This window comes from Diuraphis noxia, unplaced genomic scaffold (assembly GCF_037042655.1).
Source record: "Diuraphis noxia isolate RWA-SAM2 unplaced genomic scaffold, SU_Dnox_SAM2 contig0003, whole genome shotgun sequence".
Lineage (NCBI taxonomy): Eukaryota > Metazoa > Arthropoda > Insecta > Hemiptera > Aphididae > Diuraphis > Diuraphis noxia.
The window spans coordinates 49,924,326-49,941,681 of record NW_028301713.1 but is presented as its reverse complement, the minus strand read 5'-3'; the positions used below and the strand labels follow the sequence as shown (position 1 = coordinate 49,941,681).

Sequence of the window (17,356 nt, the reverse complement as noted above, 5' to 3'; positions counted from 1 at the left end):
TCGGAGAGGCACTCCTTTTTTTCTCTAGAAAAACAATAATCTTATCTATAGTAGTAATAATAATATACACTGTATAATAATATTAAATCATCATTATGTTTGACTACAACTGCTGCCGCCACTGCAGGACTCGAGGGTTAAAAATATTTTGTTTTGTGCTTCAAAATCAAAAACCCGTAATCTTATTTTAATAATATTAACACGCTATGTATGTTATACTACTCCAATAGCATAATAATAATAATAGTAATAATATTATAATGTATGTAAAATAATATTTTTTCTGCGTTTTTTACGATTGATTATTCTAATATTGTGTTGGTGACCCGAACCCCAAGTTCACTACCTAGGTATAATATAATAACCTAACCGTCCAATCGATGGCCCATATTTTCGTATTATTTAAACTGAACGATTATGCATGTATTTTCTAATAATACATTATGATAAACTAAACACCGCGTATATTATTATAATTTTTTTTCAATCTCACATATCGATCAGATGCCGAGTGTACTGCAGATGTATATATGATAAATATATGATAAATATCGAAACAATATTAAAACTCTATATTTTATTTCCGTTTCAGTTTTTAAAAATTACTTCTATCGAATCCACCCCACTCCCTCCCACCCACTCGGTTATTACCATACCATTATATTAATTATACACGACCGAAAACTCTGCGCTAGCCCACGTCGACGCGTGTATAATAATAAGCGAATCGAGAAGAGTACAATGTGGAGGCTTACGAATAACACATAACATTATCATTTATAATATACGCACCCGGTTTTTGCAGTAAAATAATATATATATATATATATATATATATATATATATATATATCTTAATTGATAATCGTTTTTAATATATTCACAAGTGAACAAGTGACACAAACATTCTCATAAGACATTCCAAATAATATTATACATATGTAAACACAAAGTAGTTAGTACTTTCAATATAATATGTCTAAAATAATGTTTCGCTTTTTTATGTATTATAATTATATTATACGCGGAGATATTATTATGCTGAATTTCAGTTATACATAGTTTCACATACTAATATTACCTATTATTATATAAATCTGCGCGTTACCTACCCATTAACAAAAATCACATTTTTTACACACATACAATATGTCTGTACGTTTGTGGTTGTGACGTTTGTGCGTAACGCATCGAGTATAATATAATATCACGGTACAAAACTAGTTTTGACGGTCAATTTCACTTACTCGCGATTTCAAACAACATTTTGACTGTCACACGGCAAATTTACATAAACGCACACTATATTATATGTTATGTATAGGAACGTTCCTTCGATTTTTTTCAAAGAGTCGTATATTACTATTACACGTGACACCACGATAATGTTTCAACATGCACACATTTCAAGTGTATATAATTAAGGAGAAAACAATTGTATACTTAAATGGTCTATATTTTTTCGGGTCTGTTTATTATAAATCCACCACCCACTAAATCAAAAGAGTGTTCTTATAAAAATGTATTATTTTAATGTCCTTTTATTTGCGCTGCGACGATAACAATAATAATTGAACGATTTGTAGGAATAGTGATTATATGTTACAATAATTCAAAAATATTATTATTGTACAGTGTTATGGGTAAGTTATCATCTCGGTAGGACGTCGTCGTCATATTCTTTGAGTTTTCGCGGCATTGCATATTATATGGTATTCAATTATTCAAATAATATTATGCGTATTAAACGCGATACGTTGCATTATTGAGTTTTATTTCCACGACAACCAAAAGTTGTTGTAACAAACTCGGAGCTATTACAATCCAAGTTCGATATTACTTAACAATTCCATTTGGGCTTTTTAATAATATTATATTTCATTGTATAGCTATTATTGTGCCACCATGTACAAAATTACATGTGTATGTCCGTTTGAATCGTCCTCAATTATTTATGAGTCTAAATATTGCGTTCTGTGACGGCACAACCTACAACTTGCTTCTAAATCAATAAAATATTGCGTTTATCTAACATAAGTAATATTTATATACAATATACATACCATTTTTTGAACTTTTCTATAAGACCTAAGCTTTAAACTAAGTTAATTGTTCATGTGTATAGTTATTTTATTTTATACTCAAAAATACCCTAAGATATAATACTAATTTTGATTTTGAAATAGAAATTATTGACCAAATGTGATTATATGACCAAATGTACGACCACGACCTGACCACATTTATTCACTGAACGTTTACGCATTAATATTAACTGCACTTATCCATGTCTACCGACTTGTAGTTATTAGATTTGATAAAAGAATATATATGTTTATATAATTTGAATAAGTTACTTTCAACTTTTCCAACTGACTGAAACCTTTTAAAAATATTGTTCTTATAGATACTCCACAGCAGTAATGTGCATAATATATGCAAGACATATGTCTAGTGTATCATATTTTAATATACCGCATCACCAATGGCCACTGCTGGTTTCACAATACACTATACAACGTATTTTAATACAACACATTTAAAAAATTTGTTAGCTAAATTCAAAATTTGTTGTGGAAATTATTTTCAAAACATAATATAGATATATGATATTTTTGATAAAATATGTAAAGTGTACAATATTCTAATTTTATTGGGAATCATTTTAAACATTCAATACACTGTCTTGAGAGTATTTAATGTTTTCGAACATGCCTGTAAGTGTTCAATATCTTTGAGAACATGACGTTAAGTACTTAAAATAATATGTTAATTTTAATGTTTATATTATGTGCTTTGTATATGATCGTACTTACAATGAAAAAACAAAACATTTTACCAGAAGATAATGTTTTTTTTTCGTGCATCAATAGCATATAAATTGAGGACTCTCGTGAATCCCGTAACCACGCTGTCATAGAGAAATTAGATAGGTATTTCGTCGAGTGTTACCGCTGGGTTGCTACTCACCTCACGCATTCACAACAACTGTAAATTCAAAAATAAATGTTTAAAAAAAAGAGATAGGTATTTTGATTGCTGAAATAATTTCTTTACGAATTTGATATTTTATCCGGTAAAAATCTCCTTTTTCGTATTCCACGACTACCGAACATGAATACTATGCGTTATGATTTTTTGATATCCCGCAACCTTTTACTATTTTTGTTATGACTATACGTGGTCATTAGGATGTTTTATTATTTTTTGTTTGTTTTATTTGTAAGATCACCAGGAAGCATTCCAAGATTCAACACCATATAATCAAAAAACTCAGAAGCTCAGAATTTGTGTTTATAGTTCCGTCATTTAATGTATCTTTATTTCAATAATATAATGTGTATGATTTATGCATACACACAAAATAAATTTCGATTGCGATACTATCATTATATTTTACTGATAACGTAGTTTGAGTGTGGATTTATTGTTTTTCGTCAATTCAATATAAATATTAACACTGTTCATAAATAATTATTAGATTGTCAACAAATAAATATTGTATAAATATAAAATATGTTGTTTTTTCATAATATTCAACATATTTGTGTTTTCTTAATTTTAGCCATTAAAAACTCCCTATCCATTATAATATATTATCTTTGAACCTCATCATTACTTATAAATAACAACAATATATTTTTAAGAAAATGTATTGTGTATTGTGTAGGTGCCTAGTATAATAATATAGTCTGGTGTCTCATTATAATATTATTATGCTATATCATTTTGCGTCGTCGTTTTACTTGTTATTGACTTAAAGTTACAACCCACGTTACGTCGTGGTCGTGGTGTATGTGTAATGTTAAATAGTTACTAATTTATACCTATCACATTATATTATAATTTTTTCGTGCGCCATCGTCGCCATCACATTACGCAAATTACTTTATACAACTGTTAGCACCAAGTTAGTTCAGGATTTGTTATTATTTTTCTTTCATTAATTATTTAAAAAAATACGTACAGACAACCACCACCACACGAATGTTTGACGATTATTAAAAAAAAATATGAATAATAAATTAAAAGGAATTAGTCATTGTGCATTGTCTTTGATTTGTGTCCAACAGTCTAACGGTCGTAAAATTAACGTCAGCGATGAAAATAAAACAAAATAGTATTACTTCAATACGCGCATTATCGAAGAACTACAAATATGTCTTTTTTATCTACTTCGAATAATTGAATAGCGTGGAGTTATGACATCGTTTTAATTGTTAATATTATAAATTATACTTAATATACTAATCATCACTGATGAATGCTGGAAAGACAAATAAACATAATATGGCGATGCAGTCTAGACGGTCTAATTTAAAATATGTAAACAAAAATAAATAAATACACTTTAACGCATTTAATCATATTAAAAAGATGCACAAGTAATAACGATAAATATATTTATTGCCGATGCAATTATTATTGTTGAACTAACAAGTGCGTTTCATTATTATAAAGATGCATAGTGCAGTTTCTAGAATGTTGACATCAATTTAACTATACTAATCAAGCTAACTGTTATATTCTCATGTAATTATTATAACATTTGTAGTAGTTGAATACGATTGTTGATTTGTTTCTTAACAAATCAATAACAGAACAAACAACTCTATAAGAACCCAACGTTTTAACTGTACTCGAGTTTTCGATAAGTACGTTGTTAATTGAAGATTTTCATAAGTTTCCTATAATAATATTATGTAATACACAATCGTTCAATAAATAAACGTTTAATTTTTTCCCATTGTTTTTCTACTGGCAAGTCATTTATTATTATATTATAATTATATTATATCGGCAAGAAGGCAAGCGGCTGCATTTGCAGTTGAGTGATATTTGTGTATCCACTGTATCCGTAAAAATAATAACAATGAATTATAAATGTACAAGTAGATACTGTATACCATAACATAAAACAAATATTAAATACCTTAATATTACTATAGTGCAAGTACCTACAATAAACACTTATATATACGCAGGTTATAATACATATTATATTCAGAGTGATTCGCCATTGCAAGCATTATCATCCCTATTTTCCCCTAATATAATGCAGTTATTCAAATTTTATAAATATAATAGATACCTTTTTACACCCACTCAATGTAAATATTTTTAAATTTTTGATATATTTTTGTGCTACTTTTGGTAGTAACCACTGAAAATAAATTTATTTTTATAAATAAGAATCAAGATTTTTTTGTTAGCAATTGTTAAGCAGATACTTTTTGAAAATGTTGATGTTTTTATGTAAAAATTCAAACGAGTAATTTTTGAGTTATTGAAATGCATACTATTATATTTAGGATAATCCTTAAAATTAGTTAATTAATAATTTAATCTGAATATTCATATAATTATTATGCAATATTAATACGTTAGGTATTATCATTAAATTATTTCATATTTTTATGATTATCATCTCCCATATCTTCCAAACTTATTATCACGGACTTATTTAAAGCATGAAGTTAAATAAGTCAAGAACTATTAATTTTAATTTTCTATTTAGAGTCTTCGACGTTTTTAAAACAACCATCTGCTCAATAAATAATGCCAAAAAGATGGTTCTCATTGGGTGAAAATGAATTTGTTATCACTAAAAGACATTTCGAAAACGGTTTAAGAATCCACGTATTTTGAAAAATAGGATATGATCCTTGAATACTTAAAAAAAACCCAAAAATCAAAATTGTAAAAAGTATTATGAAATGAAAATATATGGACGAATATATGCTTAGTGAATTACTCTATATTATAACCATAAATTATATTTTATAACATTATCATTATGTGAGCCATCTGTCCGGAATCTTCTTTTTTCACTGTCGTACACATTGTTTTTTTTTTCAAATCTATTGTAATTGTTGCTATTCTGTCTCATAAATAAAGGTACAACGATCGTGTAAATACAATATTACATACTAACTAAATGCTATTTTTAGTCCATATGAGGCATATAATATAAAATTATATAATAATATATTGTTCGTACAATAGTAATGATATGCAATATTAATGCACACTGCACTACGGTGTCCGGTAGGTATATCGAACGATAATCTTTTTTTTTATATACTCTACTCTACAGACTACATTATATTATACGTGTACTGTGGTAATCAGCTCTTAGGACTTAGGAGTGACTCATTCGGAACGCGTGTTCAGGTTTGAACAAAATATATAATACATTATTATTATTATATCAATTTATATAAGTACCCATACCAATGTCCGGCTCCCGTAGTAAACAGAATACGGACTGTGTCGAACGATTGTTTTTTGTTTGTAACTTGTAATTGTTTTGTTTTTATTTTATTTTCTAATGACCGTCGTCATAGTTGCTCAACACAGAATATATAAATATACATTATATAATGTCCACCTCAGACCACGGGCAACATACGTATACACACGTACCTATAGTGTGTACCTTAAACATAAGAGGGAGAATGAATTCCTATATTGGGATCACGTGCACGCACTCCATAGAGGTCGAAAGCCGAACGTACCTATATACATATAGTGGTGCGCGGGTTTGCGCCGGTGCCTCGCCTAAGTTATAAGCAAAGGGCTCTCTCTCTCTCTAATAACAAGTTTCGATGTGCATTAATAATAGATTGACTAATGATGTGTTGTCTCGGATCGGTTTTTTAAAGAAAAAAAAAGAAATATCGTAACGCACAGGCGTTTTATGTAATATTTGTTTTCTTTCTTATCGACGTATATAATAATAATATTGTTGTTCCTCAGGCAAAAATAATGCTCAACTGCATTTTTACTGCACCAGCAGGCGCCCGGCGAGATAGAGCGGTAATTATTTCGGTCATGTCTGGACGAATAAAAACGAAAGGGAAGAGGAAAAAAATAATAATGATCGCAAAAAATCTGCTTGGAACGATTCGCTAAAAAAACAAATGCCCGGCTTGTTGGTGTATATAACAATCGAATAATTTAATGTTATTATTTTTGTTATTTATTAGTATATTGTCTATTGTCTCCGTTTTGCGTCGGTACCTCTGCAGCAGCAGTACCAAGTATCTATATGTGTACAGTAAATTATAAAATCACTACCACAGCCGGTGATAAAAATGATTCCAATAATACTATTAAAGTTCAATTATTTAAATACCTACCAACTATTATAATATCATCATTATTCAGTATATTAATATTGTGGTTTTGTTAAACATTATATTAACGTACGTATATACTGCGTGTACAGTGTACACTAGCTCTGTCAAACTGTGCTCGTAAATTTTTTTTTCACTGTCGTCCGTTTAATTTATTATCACATATGTTTTTTAACGTTCTCGGCCCCCTTGACATTGGTTATTATAGAATAAAAATAGTAACGATGTATAATATTATATACTATAATATTATACAATACGAAACCGTATTGTTATCGATTATTAATTATAAAATGTTTACTGACCATAAAATAAAACATATTTATTAACTTTTAAAACGATATAGCCGGTATAGGCAATTATTTCGGGTGTACTTACCTATCGACGATTTAATTGATTTACTGCAATGCATCATCATATCGTTTACAGGTATACCTATTGTATTTTTTATAGTTCTAAGATTATAAATTAGACGTAATAAAAAAAAAATAATGATAATTTTTATTATGTAGGTATATGTAATGAAATAGGTACGACGAAATGAGTTGCACAAAGTCCCGTTTATTAACTTCACGTTCAAGATATTATAATATTTTATTAGTAATTACTGTAGGTATACATTTGTGTGTATTTTTCAATAATCTAATACTCTAACTATCGGCAAGGATTTAGACTGCAAGTAGTGCACTCTTCTCAACTGACATTTTTTTTTTTTTTTTTTTTTAAGTAGTAGAATGGTAACAGTAAATATTATAGTCAAATTTAATTTTAAAGATGTCCTACAAAGTAACAACAATATTATAAAGCCACATTTTTAAAACGTAAACAAAATTATTTTTCTAATTTTTTAATAACTTTACCTTTACTACTATTAATGGTAATAACAACACAAAAAATGGTAAGTGGCTTGGTGAGGCGCGGTCGTACGCTCAATCTGCGGAAATGCACTGAGCGTAAGTACCGGCCGCAGTTGCTAGCTCCCGGATGGTCACCCATCCGGGATTTTTAGCAACATATCCTTGCCACACACATACACAAACACGTGTTACAACCCTACCCACTTAAAAACCTACAAACAAATATACAAAAATAACCCCTACCGTACCACCCCACACCCAATGGCCTATGTTGCCGCGGGTTCTCCTTACAAAAAAAAAAAAAAAAAATGGTAATAGATGTGAGTGAAGCGAGAATAAACATCCTGTCTATAGCAGTCCGAACTTATATATTTTTATTTTTTATTTAATAAGAGTTTGAATTTTATGCGGTACAATGTATTATGTTTTAATTATTCAGTTGGCTGCGTTTCATTATTCTACATGTTCTTAATAATAATGATGATATTTGAAAATATGTTACAATATTCAAGTTGCACGTTATTGATGCATTTTATTTTTTATATAGCAGCTGGAATTAAAAAATAACAATTATTTCATATACCGGGTAGAGTAATCAATTTATAACACAAAGGAACTTTTTAAAAACATTTTTTTTTTTTTTTTTGAAAAATTAAATACGTATGTTATGACAATAACATACGTAATGTTTCCGCTGCTTATCAATCATCAAACATTTAACGCTGCGATTTCTTTAGAATCATTTGTTTATCAGAAAATATTAAACTTATTGCACTTTACCTAATCAAATTTATAATAATTTACGTCAGTATTATACATTTGTATTCAACTGTTTTTTTGTTAATGTATAAATGTAGAGGCTTATACACGAGATGATAGGGTTTGGGTGTTATTTTTTTATCATTATGTTAAAGAATAATATGTTATTTTTTAACTTAGTGGCTTTAATTCATTTTAGAGTTGACTTATAGGCTTAACTATTAATTAATTCTTTTTTTACGATATCTTAACTTAAACCAGTTAAAAAAAAAATAGATAACTTGTCCAGCTTTGAATTTATTACTATGAATGTAATTTTAATTAAAAATAGACAGGTAACATTTAATTGTTAGGATTAATCAAATACAATAGACTGCACATTAATATTATAAGTACCTATTATGAAATATATTATTACTATGTAATCTTATTATCATCAATGCTAACTTTTGTAAAATCATGATGTTGAAAACGCACCTTTCTGAATATTTTCCGAAAATATTTAAAAACTTTAAGTCATGTATAAATTTCAATCATATTATATTTACTTATAATATTATAATTAATAGTTTGAGATTTTTGTTTTCATATTTTTTTTTGTTTCTCTAAAATTATAAACTGTCAAAAAATTATCATAATACTATTGCAGAAAAATCATAAAATATTTCCATATTTCATATTTATTATAGTTTATTAAAAAGTTTAAACACAATAATTGTCTTAATCGATTTTCACCAACCTATTATACTTACTGGTTATCGGTGTGTTCAACATTATATTCAAGTCAAATTCACTAAGGCGTATATTATGTGAATGTGAGGGCGGAAATATGAATTACTTTTGTGCGCATCCAGTAAACCAAAAAATTGTCTTTGCTCTCAATGGCATGAATTCTATGAAGTGTATCATGTAGATTACAATAGTCATAATATACACTAATATGTCATTTATTTTCCATAATATAATAATTACCATAGGCGTGCGGACAGGGGCAGCAAGGTGTGCTCTTGCTGCCCCTGGACGGTTTGAATATATTTGTCTGGGCCGAACTATATAATAATAACATAACATAATAATATAACCGTATTATAATAATAAAGAATAATGTGTTATTGATATTTGATGTATTTTTAATTTTGATATGGTAACCGGTGTTGAGCAAAAACAATCTATGATTAACCAATGATAATATCGTTTAAAATATTTTTATTTAAAGGTCAAAGGTTAAATTTTGACTTTGAGCTTAAAAATGTTAACTTAATACCCATCATGTATGGGCAGGTAAAAATATTCGCTGCCCCCGACTTGAAACTTTGCGCACGCCTATGATAATTACTGATTTTTAACTAGAATAATTATTAACGTACATATATAATATTAATAAAATGTTCTTCGGTACAGCGCTTTTTAAATACGCACTGTTCGGCCTGTGCTATGTACATTTTACAATGACTTAATGATTTTTAAACACTTGACGGTCTAACACACTCGTGCGGTGAAGGTCAAGAGCAATTTATGAGTAGTCGTGCTTGCGTACAGCGTACCCATCAATGAAGATTTTTTAAGTCCGACCGGCAACCGCATATGAGCGCAATGCGTGTGTGTGAGTGGGAATGTGGGAACAATACACTGTAATAACTCAACTTGTAAGATATAATGTAATACGATTTAGACATTTATGTTATTGGGTCTGGGTATATAAGACGTTTAAGTGTATACGACAAATCATTATTATTAAACGTGTGTTTTTAAAATTAGAAAATACATCCACTAACGAATCGTGACCAGATCTATAGATACGTGACATAACAGTTGAGTGCAGATTCTCGAGCAATACAAGGGACCCCTTTCGTGTCATTTTTACATTCTAATTATTGAAATGTTTTTAATAATTGTCAATATTTTCGTCACAGCTGAGTTTTTTTCTTAAAATAAATACAACTAAGTCTCTCTCTCTGAAAATGCGTTATTTCTATTTTATTAAATATATTATATAATATATTTAAATATATATTTATAAAGATATTTAATTCTACCGTCAGTCTGTCGCAGCAGTTTATATATACCTCAATTCAAATCTCAACAGCACACGGTATGTTTTTTTGTACTCCTTTTATAGGTTTAATACTGAATAGGTAATTCACTATTTGCTAAACAAAAAAATACCTATTAATATGTGTTATATACTCGTATTTTTACAAAATTAAAATTTACTTCCGTCGGTTGAATTTTTTTCTTTTATTCTCCACTTATAGGTACTTTTTTGTATCTGACGCAGTATCATATTATAATTTTATTCAGAATACAATTATTTAGGACTACGAATATAGCTGTTATTCATTTTTTTTTCGTTCCCTATTAACATATTATTCAAAGACATATTTTTTGGCGTTATGTGACCAATTTATATGCGCGTCTTGTGGCAATGAACTTTACTCAGCAATCATGTGGTTCGCTAACGTGCCCGTCACGCATTATATATGTTAAATGTCTGTGTATACTGTATATAGTGTTAGTGTATACATATTAAACACATTGCTCGCGAGTTTATTTCCATGTTTTTTTTTAACTCGCGTCTATGTGTATATTACGACAACTTTCAATCGTAATCATTTTCGTCATGTTATTGCTTCTTTATTATTACTCCAACTTACGATGGACTCTGGTAAACCATAGTTTATAGTTATAGCCATATATGTGTGATGCATCGTGTAAGCTAACACCAACGACGATTTTATACCTACAGCTATTTGGACTCGTAAATATTATTGTATAATTATAAATCACCTATTATAATACTATAGTTTTCTGCTATTAAAAAGCTATAGGCAATTATGGTTTGGGAACTCTTTCAGTTGGATTTTTCCACTTTTAACGCACATGCCTAATATTATATAGTGGCCCGAGGGAGGAGAGGGCGAGCATATCTATAGTACCAGCCTATATACCTGCCTACCTACTTATCTCCCTCCTCTTATTTATGGGGGGAACGGGGAAATCGTCCAAAAACAGTGCAGTTTATACTTGCACCTGCAACTTCGTCGGAAAACCGTACAATTATTGCTTTGACTTAGCTGCATAATATACGTTAACGTGTCCGTTGTAAATCACGGTGCGCTGCAGTGTGTATGTACATATTTTTTCACAATATCATGTACCTACATGATGTAGACCTCAAAAATTATTATAATATAATATTGTGTTACAATATACTAATTTACTCACACACGTCCATCTCATGGCAATGAACTTTATCGAGAAATCATTTTTATAATTTACTCCGACGCCGGTTGTTTGTCAACGTGCCCGTCACTTAGTCATCTATAATATTATGTGTTTCTATTCATACACATAATATTTACACTGGTGAAGTGTTGTACAATATGTATGTGTAGAATAGGTGCACACAATAGATCGCGTTCAAATAGTAGTAGTAGTAGTAGAAGTAGTAGTAGTAGTAGTAGTAGTAGTAGTAATGGTGGTGGTAGTAGTGGTAGTAGTAGTAGTGATACTGATGCGATTTATTAAATAATATCACTATCGTGTGCATGTAAATATTATATACTATAGGCACAGCTCGGCAAAACGCGTAAAAAAGACTTCACCTCCACGATACGTTTTAATTTTTTTTTTTACGAATCGAGTGAACGTCATTGTCTGCGCACGCTGGCCTTTACCACTACATTTATGCACTTATACACATACCTACACAACTACAGAAGTTACACGACCCAATCGGGGGGACTCAAACCGCAGTATATACATAGATATAGGTAAGTAGAATATATATCATATATATATATATATATACCATATCAGATAAACTACTAAGGTACCTTTATATATTCACACCACAATACTCGCAAATCGTTCGTTAATAATACTATAATGTCACACCACCACCAGTTCAGATTTACGTATTCTGCTCACATAGATAATACGTGCGGGCAATTTCTTTTCGAGACATTTCTATAACTCCATAAAGCATACTTCCGGTATAACAGTGTGTGTGGATACCCACGCACGCACGCACGCACGCCTGGCGATAATTGGCAACAAGTCAAGTACTACACCGACGACGAAAACGACGACGAAAACGACGACGAAATTAAAAAATTACTTAGCATTGCGTAGTAAAAAAAACACGCACTGGAATAGAATGTGTGTGTGGTTGACCTTTTTCTCTCTCCATACAGAACACCTGAACACCACCGCTATAGTGTTATGCAATGAAGAAAAAGGGTTTAGGTACTGTACAATACTTCCCTCCACAGCGTTATCGTCGCCATCGTCGTCGTTCACATAAAAGAGAATTAAATTTCTCTCACGTAACTCGAAAGGTATTTTTTTTTCTTCAAATTTTCAATTACACGTTTCTCATATTGCTGCTGCTGTTGCTGCTTCTCCAGATATGCGTTACAATAGAACGCCAACAGGAATCAGAATATTATGACACGATTAATTTAATAATAATATTAAAGTAGGTATGTAACGAAAATATCGTTGTGTGCCATTTGTCATTAGAATATTTTAATGATAATTTATACGATATCGATAGCGGTTTTTTCGTCTGCGCGTATAATATAAATTATTATTTTTAGGTAAGGCATAATGTCGTTTTATATTATGTGCATTTATGAGGCGTTTGCCACATCCTACTGTCGTCGTCCGTCTTTTTCATTCGGTTTTTAAACTGAAACGACATTATATTATTCTTTTTTTCTGCAGCAATATCTGTCTCGCTCATGGGTTTACTCTAAATACATTAAGTTTAGCATAATTTTAATAATAATAACAATAATAATGATGAATAATATACGCTAAACGGGCCGGTTGAATGTATAATATCGTATACAGTTAGATACTTATAATATTATTAAGCGTGTTCGAAGTCGCCACGATAAATTCGGAAACAATGCATGCTCCGACCTCGCCACAGTGACAGCCGTCGGCACATATCGCGTATTTTACGTAACATTACGCATTTGATTATTCGGACGATGGGAGAAAAAAGCCTCGATCGTAAAAATATTATTCGCACCTTTATATACTGATCTACATATAATATTCAGCAGGTGAATGTAATAATGGTGACTGTCGTCATAACGTGTAAAACTCGACGGTGACAGTGGTTGACTGTGAAAAATCTGAGCTCGGGAATACTCTAATATTAACAGCCCTCAACATTTCTTACTGGAAGGAATGTTTAGGAAGTGATTTGTTCGCGTGTTTTCTCAGTGCAACCCTTGAATTAGTGTTTGGGTATTAAACGAAATAATTCATATTTTTCGCTTAATAAAATCAGTTTATACATGAAATTTAAAAAAAAAATTACTTAAATATTTTTTTACAGTTTTTATCTAATAAATCACTTTTTTTTAACCATGTCAATTTATAGCGGTTATGTCAATATTGCTCAATATATTTGTGCCTATTGCCTCTCATTATTTGTACAACCAACCCATTAGAAGTTATGATCCACCCAGAAAAGTTCCAAAATCTCGTCGGCACTGTCCAGACCCCAGGTACACAACTGTACTCATATTAAAATGTGTAGTAGGTTATCGTAATTAATCATTACGATAGCTTATATAATGAAAAGTCTATACGAACGCGGTTGAGTAACATTTGTTTGGTTTCATATATTATTTCAAGTTTTGTATTTAATAATAGTTAATTATAAAACCATTTTATGTATCAGAACTTTACAAATAACTCTAGAAAATACTGAATATTTATAACAAAACAATACCACTTAACGTGGAGAACTCTATTAAGATGACAATTTTCACTGATCGATTTTCCTCAGCAATCGTTTGCTATGTTTCACAGAATTATCCTCTACTTAAACCCACACATTTCCACAAGATGAGTGACGGCCATTTATACCGTTTGATCGGTGAGTACCTACAGAAACCAGAGTATGATGATAATATAATATATTGATTAATGGCTGATAAGACTTATTATTTTTACATACGAATTTTCCAATATAATTGGACTAAAATTTAAAAGGTATAACGCGTTGAAAAAATTCGTAAAAATGTAAACTGGCTATCTTACGGTGAAAGATGTGCAGAGCTTTTCAAATTTTTGACCGAAAAGACTGTAAGTGAACCTGCTATCTTCTCCCTCTCTCCTCACTTACACACATATATTGCAATCACCACTAAAGGAAAGGGATTTCTATTATTTAGTAATATAGCAACGAAACCATCATGAGTTTCGATGGATTAAAACAAATACGAATCATGGAACATCTTTGCACGAACAAAGTGTTCAACGCGTGTCATTACTATTGTCATAATTCGTAACACATGTACGAGTACAATATATTATTATTTTAGTACGTAGTGTTATATAATATTCATATATATTATTGTACAAGCTGTTCCCCGTTCATGACGAGAAAGGCGATTTCGCTTTACCAAAATTGATGTGTTTTTAATAGGCCCATGATGCCTTATACAATTTGCACTCGTAACAATAATAAATTGGTTTGACAGTGGCGGTGGTGAATTAGTCGATATTAACTATATATATATATCATGAATGTTTATGTTTATGCATATATATTATAATATATGTATTTTAGAAATTTTAGATACGAGGCACAAGGACGATACCATCGTCAACGTCGTCACAGGAGTAGAATTTTGCAGGTCATAAAAACGTAGTATAAAACTATATACAACATGTGCGTATTAAATGTATGTATTATTATTATCTCTTTTTTTGATGCATATATCTAATTATTTGGACGTTTTGACGATCTGTGTTTAATCATCTTCCTCTTTTATATGATTATAATTATTGTTAAAGTTAGTTCTCATATCGTACTATTCGTATGCTACACTTATGTAATCGATTAGGTGTACGGGGGCCTCAAATCAGAAAAATTGCAGAATACGAGATACGATGACTGTAGACCTACAATATGAAATAAGTACGCTAATACAGTCATAAATCATGGACGAAGTGCACTTGTATAACTTGACATCATAATTTTACAGACGATTACTTTTATGAAAAAAACTTTACGGTTTGGTTTTAACCGATGTCTCATCATTTTTCGAATATATTTTTGATAGTTCCGATAGTATATGTTTAGGATTAAACACTAATATGGATATCACAATAACAATTATTTTAAAATTATTAAAATATGAAAATATGTTTGAACGTTTCCCGAAATTTTGGTTTACAAAAAAATGTCTTATCACTTGTATTCATGTTAAATGCAGTCATCCGATTATAATTTTTATAATAAACGACTGCGGTGTATCATAATAATTCTGTTTGATGGATGATTATATATAATATTTACGCGGAGCAACTTTGAACAGGCGTACGCACTCGACTAGAGTCAACTACCGCGAAGGTTTTAAATTATTTGTTATTATAAATATTTGTGCGCTGTCGTTCTCGCCCACGTGACAAGTCTCATCCCAACACATGTTTCAGTTTCAAATTTCGATTTGGCGTGTACATAATATGAAATAATATTACACATCATATAAGTTATGGGTAGGTAGCTGTTTTTTTAGTGAGCAGGTAGGCTGCAGGTACTGCAGAGGTACCTACAATTTGTGTATTCAAATTCGAACGCACTCGGATTATAGGCCAACAACCAACAGCTGCTGCTGTTTATAATAATTTGATTAATGTACATTATATGCGAGATGTTATAACTTATAATAATATTAAACCTATCTCAATAATATGCGTTTCAATCATGTATATTTTATTCATGTGGATAATATTATTATTATAACATTCTCGTTTGTCACCGATCGTTAGATATTCGTTCTTGGTCACTTTTATTCGATTTCTATTTCGGAGTTTTTCATGCGTCGCGTAGTATTCTGTTGTCTCAAAGTGCAGAGCCGCCGTGTCACCGCCCGCTCGAAACCATTGTTTAAATTAATGTATACATTTGAATTTTGTATTCGTTCACAAAATATGATAGTTACATTCGTTATATTCGTTATTACGACTTATAATATACCTAATAAAACTGAATGTGTGCCCTATGTGGTTAGGTCTGTGTACGTGAATATTAAAATGTGTTGCTATATAAATATTAAGTTTCAATCACTTTAAACAATAATTATTGAAATAATTAATAGAGTATAGTGCAATATAATATCTAAGATTAAAATCAAAAGTGTATTTGATCCATGTCTATTTTATGGTGGGAGGGGGGGGGGGGTAACTAGTAACGACTTTGTTTGATAAAATGCATTAGAGTTTTTATAATTTGTTAATGTATAATGTAAAAAAATTCACAATCACCATTGGTGTGGTAACAAATGTCAATTACAATTCTTATAGTCGCCACCTACACATTTAATAGTAATACGAGGACTCATTAAAATAAAATAAATTAAAAGTGTACGATGTCTTAGAATGCAGACTTAATCGTGTCAATTCTCTGAAGAGATTTAACAGCTATATGTCCAATCACGCACAACACTATTATATTGATATATTATTTAATATTTTTACCAGACCTCGTGCTCATGTACAATTAAATAGTTGTATTTATCAGAGATATTAAACATAAAACTGGGAATTATGTATTTATTTCATGTTACATTTA

At 30.2% G+C, this 17,356-nt stretch overlaps 1 protein-coding gene across 3 annotated transcripts in view; it reads right to left on the bottom strand.

The window, feature by feature from the left end:
- LOC107163403 (solute carrier organic anion transporter family member 74D-like) overlaps positions 1 to 17,356 on the bottom strand; it is a 42,844-nt gene that overhangs the window by 17,548 nt on the left and 7,940 nt on the right. The window contains exon 2 of one of the 3 annotated variants that reach the window (XM_015510818.2): positions 2,970 to 2,987. The exons of 1 other annotated variant lie outside the window; for it this stretch is intronic. The gene's annotated coding sequence lies outside the window, so the exon portion shown is untranslated. One more of the 3 variants, XM_015510819.2, reaches the window with a different exon arrangement.